We start from the raw sequence: 10,063 nt of genomic DNA, 5'->3' as shown, positions 1-10,063 counted from the left end.
GTCATAGAATGTTGTGGTTATCAAACTCTTCCCAGCCTAATGCTTTCCTAGTGAAGCCTGCCCATCTCAACTCAACTAAAGGAGCTGTGGTAAAGAGTGGAGTGGTGAGAGCACAGACCAAGGAGGTGGATTCTATACCAGACCCACCATGTATAGCTATGTGACCCTGGGAAGATTTCTTAAGCTCTCTGTACTTTTTTTTCTCTGTGAAATAGAATTTATAACCAGATTCACCTCATAGAATTTTGTGAAGATTATAATGAAGCATTTAGAACATGAAGAATTTAGAACCAAGCCTCCTACAGAATCCATGCTCAGTGAGCACTCTTATTGTTCCTATTATGATTTATTTCAGATAATGAGACGGGTAAGATTTTATTAGAGAAAGGTTTTAAAAAAATGTTTAGAATTTCCACTTTTTAGTTCTTTCCATAATTTCATAGATGGGAGGCTGTGACTCACCTATAACCATGCAGTTAGTAGAGTGATAATAAGGTCTCAGGACCCCTGAGTCTCAACACAGTGCTCTGCTCCCCACTCTCCTCCCAAATCAGGTACTTTGGACATCTTAGCTTCCTTCCTATATTAATCATCTTTCCTTGGGTTTCAAGTGAGGGTAAATAATTCAATTGGCTTAAACAGAATAAGAATTATCTAGGCTTGGCCACCTCTTACCCCCTTTCCAGAGAAAGGTCTCCTCGCCTAATTAGAGCAACAATTCAATGACTCACTCTCATGCTCTTCTTGGTCCAGTGTGGGTGTGTGTGCACATTTCTGAACTAATTCTTGTGGCCAAGGGGACCAAATGCTCTGACTGGCCAGGAATGGGTGAAGTGCTCAGGCTTGGAGCTGGAGATGAATGGGGTAGTCCTTGACACATACTACAGTGGTATTGAATGCAAAAGAGGATGCTCCCTAAAGGAAAACTAAGAAGAATGATTCTTGGGAAGGCAAAAACAATAAATGTTATTTCTAAAAATTGACTTAATCCCCAAAGAACTGAATACCTCAAAGTAATCAGTCCTATAACTTAGAAGAGCTGGGCCATTTCAGTTTATATTATCAAACAGTTCACTGGTGGTTAAATTTAAGTTAACCCCTCCTTTTCTCCCCTCAGTGGCTGCCATGTCTTTCTTGCCAACATGGCTACTGATTTCTTGATTTTTTTTTTTCTTTTAACCCAAAATGGAGATTATCTGGAGGACACTTTTCTAAAAAATCACCTAAGCTGCAAAATGGACTGGGAAGGTGTGCTATATAACATTTTAGGTGATTTTATATTGTCAGCAATTTTCCCTAAGTCTGTCAGTATTTAGCTGTAATTTGAGTCTAAGTGTTGTACCTTTGAGATCCTCTGGGAATAATGCATGTCCCCCTGTGACTGCTAAGTAGAGTGGAGTGAGCTATGGGGATTTGAGGCCCCAGTGTGCTCAGGCTGCCCTTTTCATTCCTAGTGCAATTCTAAGACACTGATCTCCAAGTCCCTAAATAACTCAACCTCAGTCTTGGAAATTGTACTTCTCCCCAGGAGCCGCCATCACAATTAGCATGACTTGAAGCACTCTAGCTACAGTTTGGAAATTCAGTCTTCAGGGAAAGAGAAGCAGAACTTTCCCCGTGGAAGGTCCTCATTTGTAGAATTTTCTCTGCCTGCCCTGATTGCAAAATCCCAGTGAGAAAAACCTTCTTTTTATTATGGTGAGTTGCTGATGCTAATATATGGCAGCCAATGTTGTTTGCAATCTATTTAAATTAAACATTATTTTGCCCTGGCTCCCTGCAGAGTCTGTCTCACACAAAAAAAGCACAGTTTCATAAATCTAATAAACAACTAAACAAATACATGCCTTTGCACATTGATGCCACTTGGAATCTCTGTATTTTCCTGTTTGTCCTATATGATTTTGAAGACAGCTATTTGTTCTTATTTGTGCATGAGTAATTCTTCCAGTTTCCTTGGAAGTGAAGCCAACGGCAGACATTGGCTGCTTCTGTGCACATCTCTATGTGTACACAGGGATCTATAAATATGAATGCTCCCACTTTATGAGTCTGAAAATAAAACAATCAAGTATTTTTTGAATGAAATTGGTCTTGCTTTTAATCCATACCAGCTTTCTGAGGAAGAACATTCTAATAAAACCACGGTAACAATCAGGTGTTTTTTTGAACACCAGTATAATTAGCCCTTTCAAGGAGAGAACAAAACCATATTGGAAACCTCAGTTTAAAATAGAGTGAAGCCAAATACCTAATTATAGTGATGTCTTTTTCCCCCCTCTTGCTTTGATTTCCTAGCAAGACGTTATTTTATGCCTTTGTTCTCCCTTCAATGACCATAATAGTTTTGGCATAAATTTTGTCAAAAAAACTATTATGGTGAAAGCCTCCTCTCTTGTATTTCTTGTTCTTTTGGAGGATAGTCTTAGAAATAACCAAACTGGTGGTCTGCAAAAAGGGCTGCCCCCTAGGGAGGTAGGATTCCTTCCTCAGCCAAGCTTCACACAGACATTTCTGTCTTCTTCCACTGCATCCTCAAGACCCTTGAATTTCTCCTTCCCTGTCTTCAATCCCTTTCTGCTCAAGGGAAGGATTATATTAGGGTGGATTTAGAGGCACCTGGGAATGCTTATAAAAAAGCCCCTTGGGAGGTCTGAGCTGGGACCTCCCGGAGTTGTCTTTTAAGCTTTGTCTATGAAGTAAAGCATGTTTGTCCCCAGTGAAAGGGATCCCTCTGTGAGCAGGATGGGGAGCTATTTGTGTGTTGGGAATCTTTTCCCGTGGGAGGGGAACTAGAAGAACAAATAACAAAAGCATAATAAATACAGCTGGTGAAAGCCGGGATTTCCAAGTGACAGGCTCCAGTGCTTTCTAACCATAGCTCTGGGGGTTAGGACTTAAAACACCTCACTTTGCACCCGACTTAATGAGGACCCTGAAGGAGGAGTTGTTCTCTCTTCACTTCCTGATTTGCCTCTGAAGCATGAAGGAAGCTGAGCAATAAAGATCCTTGATACTCCAGTCCTATTTCACCATCACAATAACTGAAATACACCTGATTCTATTAGCATGCCAGTTTTCACTCATTACCATAGTTTCCTAATGAAGGCTAATATTACAGATCCTGGGCTTTAAAGAGGAAAAACAACCAGTGGGAACACTTACACTGGAATGTGATTTCTAGAAGACCAAGTTCCTTTGTTATTATTTTTCTCAAATATGTGACTCTTGCAAAATTTTAAATCAAATTATATCTAAAACATGTGTTGAAATACAGAGTAACATCAGTAGTAATTATCTTTCCTCTGGAAATGATAATAGGAGTCAATAAGCCTCCTTTCCAAATTGGCAGCTTTTGAGGCACTTAGGATAAATCTGAAATAATTTATCATGGCTTGCCAGCTTCAGTATTGGGTACCGCCTAACTCTTAACCTCTGTTTTGTTCTCACATTCTAGTTACCACTTCTTTCAGCACCTGAGTCCACCCTACTTATTCTTGCTTTTGGGGGTCCGTGTGTACTGTTTCCTTAGCCTAGAACACTCTCCCCCACAGTTCACTGATAATCCTCTGCTCACTTTTCAGTTTAAACATTATGTCCTCCCCTGGACCCCAGAAAGGGTTGGTTCCCTTGTAATTTATGCCTTTAATATTATGTCCAACTTTTGACCCGCTTTCCATATTTATAATTATTTTTTAATATCTTTCTTTGTCATTAGAATATTAGCTTCTCAATGTTATGGGCATTAGGGTTCTTGGGTTCCCCAAGATAGAAATTGAGAGGAAACCCCAGAGAAATTTCCAGATAGATTTTATTAAGCATATGCTCAAGCAAAAGGGAGGCAGCACAGAGGAAAGCTAAGGTGCTGTGAACTGACTTGGGGGCCGGCTCTGCTTGCCTGCTTTTATAAGACAGGGAAGAAGTGGGCTTGTGCAAAAAGGAGGGCTTTTCAAAAAAAGATGGCTTGCCTAATTTTCCATTTCAGGGTCAGCAGACTTTCTTTTCCTGCTGTGTTGCCTGGTGACTATGTTTGTACCTGTGCCTTGGGGGCAAGATAGCAGACTGTTCATTGCTGCCCATCCTAGGAAGGTCCTATATGGGTCAAACCTTGATCAACTCCACATTTTGGTTGGTAATGTAAGCAGTCAGTTAAGAAGGGAGATACAATCAACTACCTCTGTGTTTCTGAGAAGGGAGAGGAGGGATGGTAACATTTTTTTTTTATCAGAAACACTGATTTTACCCTCTTCTCTCCCCAAACCTTTAGGATATTCAGTTAGGTCTGAATAGAATGGCCCAGAACTTTTTTTGTGTGTTTTTAAATATATATTTTTTATTGATTTCCAGAGAGAAAGGAGGAGAGATAGAACCATCAATGATGAGAGAGAATCTTTGATCAGCTCCCTCCTGCACATCCCCCACTGGGGATGGAGGCCAAAACTCTAACAGGTGCTCTGACCAGGAATCAAATCAGAGACCTCTTGGTTCCTGGGTCGACCCTCAACGGCTGAGCCACACTGTCTGGGCGGCCCAGAAGTTTTGGCAGACCTGAAAGTGAAGCTTAGACTGAGCAAAGAGTTCTTAGTTCCCTTGATTTGATTATAATGACACTGCAAGTCTCCATGAGGTCCAGAATATAGGCTAAGGCTAGTCCAATTTTAGTAAACCCTATGCATCAAACTCTGAGGACACAGGAAGGCTGGCTTGCACTGAGTATTTAAAGCCTAATATTAGGCCCCACCAGACATGGGTCTTTATTCTGGTCTTTTCCATAATAGCTCTCTCTTCCTCTCTCTCTCTCCAGTCCTATGGAATCAGGTCAGGAGCCTGGACTTCCCTTTTGCTGGATGATGAGCCATCTCAGCTGCGAAAGGATTCAGTTTGCTCTTTATTCAACCTTTTTCTTAGTTAAGTCTTTGCTGCATACTCTTAGCTCCATCAGAACTTTTCAATATTAATGCAGTTTTATTTGGGATCATTAAGTTGTTCAAATTCTAATCAGCATTTAAAAATTATATTATCAACTTTTTAGCTTCTAAAATGTTTTTGAAGCCTCTGAGTCCTGAGTAATCTATACATAACCTTAAATCTCTACAGGTGGGGGTCACACTGAATCAAATAACATTTTTTAACAAAAAGTTACATCTTTGAGGATTTACATAGGAAATAATGCTTTGATCAAATAAAGGATAAGCATTTTCATAATTTACATGGATAATACAAAATCTTATTGAAGTGGGAAACCTTTCTTTTCTACCCTACCCATTTCCCATTCTTACCCATTCGAGCTTATCCTTGTATTAATAACTTCTACAGAAAAGGTGAGTCTGGAATCAATTTATTATAACTTCATCATTTTTGCAATATTTATTGAAGTTGCTCAGAGAAGTTAGAATCTTTTAATGAAAGTCTAAGTAAATATGATCTTGGACAACTATTACTTGGTCAGCAAAGCATTTCCTAGGAATTAAACCCATCTATGAACCATAAAACATTACACAAAAATTTCTTATGCTCTCATATTTTCCTGACTTGGTTGTAGTTATGGAAGGTCAAAACAGCAGTTGCAAAGATACCAAGAAAAATAGAGGTTCTCTTAATAAACTTAGGAGACTTCTGATAGAATGAGCTGTCATCTGGAGCCCATAGAGTCTCTTAGTCCTGAGCATTTATTAAGCATAGATTGCATGCCAGGTGTTATCCTAGATTTGGAAGGCTAAAAATGTAGAGGCACATTTCTTGTCCCTGGAGTTGCAAGTAGTCTACCAAAGGCATTTAGGGTAATCCTCGGGTGAGCCCAGGCCATGGGAATGTAAAATGAGGTCATATATGGCAAGGGTCTGCGAGTTCCTGACACAACCTCCCTGGGTTACTATAAAGGACATTTGCCATTTTAGAGATGAAGAAAATATTGGTTTATGATTGGAAACACAAGATACTGAGGAATATCTCAAAGTGAAAGCATGAAGTTGGCAGCAACTTCTTTGTTTTTTTCTTTAAGTCTTCTGTTGCTTCAGTTTCAGTGTAGATTCTCCCTGAATTAACTGTAGTTACTACAGTGTCTTCCAGGTTATTGTTTCCCCCACCCCCTTATTTTCTCATTTTAATCATGACAGAGAAAGGAATAAGTGCAGTCAGAGTACAGGGACCATTCCTTGGCATAAAAAGGCTGATTAAAATAGAAAATTAAAATATTAAAGAAAGGAAGTCCCTTTTTTTTTGACTTAAGAAAAATTCAAGTTGTGCAAGGTCTTCTGGAATTAAATATTTGTGCAAGTTTAGCAGTGTCTGGATTGATACTCTGCTTTTTTTCTAGAAGTGATTTCAAACAGGCTAAAATGATACAGGAAATGCCCTTTGGTTAAAGTTGGAGAAAAGAAGCAATAAGAACAGGGGAAAACAAAAAGTGATTTTGGAAAAAGCCTAAAGACACACCCACTATGGAGACCACCACACACCTATGATAAGTAGCCCATACTTCCTGATACCAAGTTAGTACAGACTACATGGTAATTGCCTTAGGGAAAAACCCCCACACACTTCTGTGTAATTACCATATCCCCCTGACTTATTGAATTGAATTGTGTGGGTTGATGCTCCTCAGGAGTAACTAAATTGACAGATTATCTTCTGTTTTCTATCCAACTGTTTAAGCGATTGCAAGTTTCTTGGGGCAGCAGCTTGTTTTTCATTATAACTGTAGCATCAGATAAAGTGCCTAGCACATAGTGGGTGCTGAATATACACTGGTTGACTGACTGAGTAAATGAGGGAATTAAGTAGTGTGAATCAAGAGATCTGCCAAATCTAGGCAGGGGTTAAAACTCCCTGAATCCTGGGAGGCTGCTTGAAGTGTTAGAAGTCTTTGAATAACTGCTGTAAGAGAATTAGCAAGAAAAAAAGTTAATGATGGGTATATATCTGTATATATCCTATATAATCCTATATAATAAAGAGGTAATATGCAAATTGACCCTCACACCCTCGTGTCACAATGGCCGCCCCAATGTTGTCACAAGATGGCCGCCACAAGATGGTTGCCCCCACATCGTCACAAGATGGCCGCTCCCACGTCATCACAATATGGCCACCACAAGATGGCCACCCCCACATCATCACAAGATGGCCGCCCCACATCATCACAATATGGCCACCACAAGATGGGCACCCCCACATCATCACAAGATGGCCGCCCCATGTTGTCACAAGATGGCCACCCCCACATCATCACAATATGGCCACCACAAGATGGGCACCCCACGTCGTCACAAGATGGGCACCCCATGTCATCATAAGATGGGTGCCCCCATGTTGTCACAAGATGGCCGCTACAAGATGGCCGCTCGCACATCATCACAAGATGGCCAACAGGGGAGGGCAGTTGGAGAAAATCGGGCCAGCAGGGTAGCAGTTAGGTGTCAATCAGGCTAGCAGGGGAGCAGTTAGGGGGTGATCAGGCTGGCAGGCAGAAGTGGTTAGGGGCAATCAGGTAGGCAGGCAGGTGAGTTGTTAGGAGCCAGCAGTCCCAGATTGTGAGAGGGATGTCTGACTGCCAGTTTAGGCCTGATCCATCAGGCCTAAACTGGCAGTCAGACATCCCCTGAGGGGTCCCAGATTGAAGAGGGTGCAGGCTGGGCTGAGGGACACTGCCCCCTCCCCCCCCCCCCCCGTGTACAATTTCATGCACCAAGTCTCTGGTATATATATATTTACATATATATACATACATACACATATATATATACATACACACATATATATATATATATATATATATGATCAGAGGTATGTTGTAGTTCATGCAGTAAAATTAAAGTCCTTAGTGGACAGGGAGTGTCTTTAGCTACCCTGGGGGCCAAGGAAAGCCTGAGAATTCACTTACCAGTTACACTAGTATTTTCAGATCAGCCCTATGAGGGAAGACCAGGTAGATACTTGGGTATTATCTCACCTTTCATCTCCTGGACTGATATGAGAGGTTCAAAGGTTATTATTCAGCATTTAGACAAATGACTAGGAAGGAGGGAATCACCTTTGTGCTTCAACTGACTGTTAGGTCTGTGCTGATAGGAGCCAAGCGAAAAGACACTTTGAGAGTTTAAGATATTTTATTACATTCTCTCACAGTGGGCCGAGACCAGTATATCAGAGGCAGCACCAAGAGAGTGTGTATATTCTCTTATATAGGGACTGGGTCAGGGTTGCATCAACCAACTGGGGTAGCTGCCTGAACAACAGGACATTCTTGGAAGATAGCAGGATATCTGGTGGGTGTACAACTTGGTCAGGCAGAGGGGAGTGCCCTAGTCAGTTGGGGAGTGTATCTTATCTTGCTTATGCAGGTGCAGACCGTGTGCTTCAAATTATGGGGAAAAAACTTATATTTCAGAAAACGTGTCCAAACAGGAGAGGCCAGAGGTAGTACATCCTAACACTGTCCACTTTATTTCCTTGTACCACAGTAGGGCAGAGGTTGTACACAAGGGGCCTCTGAAGGGTGTTTCATGCAGGGCTCCAGCTTTTTCTGACCCCCCTTATTCTCTCACTTTCTAGATCTTTCTCCCCATAGGAAGACTTACCTCCTCCAGAGTCCTGGTCTATCCCTCAGATCCTTAGAGTAAACATTCTTTTTTTTTCTATAGAAATGTTCCAGGATTAATTTCTAGCATTCTCTTTTTTTTTCCTCTTGCAAGGTACATATGACAACACTTGAAAAAATATGACAAAATACCCCGTAGGCATTAAATTTTTCTGCTTTTAAATTCTGCTGCATAGCAGTGGATAATATCTGTCCTGGTGTCTATGTATGCTAACCTCCTGGGGAGGAAGGAAGAGGAGCCCTGGTGTTAATCATGATGGTGGTACTGGTGGTGGTGGCAGTGTGTTTGTGTGTGAAAGTGATCTGGACTTTCACTCTGGATTGCAGCTGATTTTTACTCCCATTGTATCAAGAAAAAAGCACTAGTTTAGTTCTTGTCTCCATAACTGAATTTCTTCCAAAAACTTCTAACTGGTCTACTGAGCAATTCCTATCTCTCTGGTGACATAAATGTAACCTTTGCAACCTAATTGTATTGACTTATGCTAAGAAAAATTCACTTCCTCTCTGCTCTGAGTTCAGTTCAAATATTCCTCCATTAACTGACAAATAGTTCTTCTTGCTAATAAGCAGATTGCCCCCTGACTCCAGGGATGGTGTAGAATTTCTTTTTATCCTACTATATTCATTAAAACAAAAAATCTACAAATTGTTCTGACAACTATATAATTTCTTTAGCTTTTGGGAACATTAGTGATCATATATAGTCCTCTACACTCATTGTGGAGCTGAAGACAGCTGACTTGGTCTTTGCAGAATTGCCCTTTCTTTCATCAAGATTTTTCATACAATGTGTTCTGATTGGCAGCCCTCTCCATATATATATATATATTTGATTTTATAGAAAGGAAGGAAAAGGGATAGAGAGAAACATTGATCAGCTGCTCCTGCACGTCCCCTACTTGGGGACTGAGCCTGCAACCAAGGTACATGCCCTTGAACAAAATTGAAACAGGGACCCTTCGTCCTTGCACCAATGCTCTATCCACTGAGTCAAACCTGTTAGGGCTATAGGCCTCTCCTTTGGACACACAGCCAGCATAGTTTGATGATGGTGTATGTTAGGATGCTTCAGACTGCCCTTCATTGAGAAAATATGCCTTCTAGATAAAGCAAACAGGGCCAAATGTTAATGACTTAGGTGGAGGATGCATTAATATTCATTATACCATTCTCTGAAATTTTTGTATATTTGAAAATTTCCATAATAAACAGTTGGCAAAAAGCTATGTAGTCAGGAGAAATCAAATATTAGTGAGCACAACACATTGGGATGAGGGGAATGGAAACTTCATTTAGGTATCAACCTGTGTCCAAATAGCCTGCTACTAGACATTGTAAAAGCTTATGAGTAATTAAACATTGGCTTTGAAGCTATATTAGGAAGGCTTAGTGAAACTCTGTAAACTCTCTGGGGGAATGAGGTGAGCTTTTCTCATCAAAATTTTCCCAACTTCAAGGGCT

This window comes from Eptesicus fuscus, chromosome 4, assembly GCF_027574615.1.
Source record: "Eptesicus fuscus isolate TK198812 chromosome 4, DD_ASM_mEF_20220401, whole genome shotgun sequence".
NCBI lineage: Eukaryota > Metazoa > Chordata > Mammalia > Chiroptera > Vespertilionidae > Eptesicus > Eptesicus fuscus.
This window is presented reverse-complemented; position numbering follows the sequence as displayed.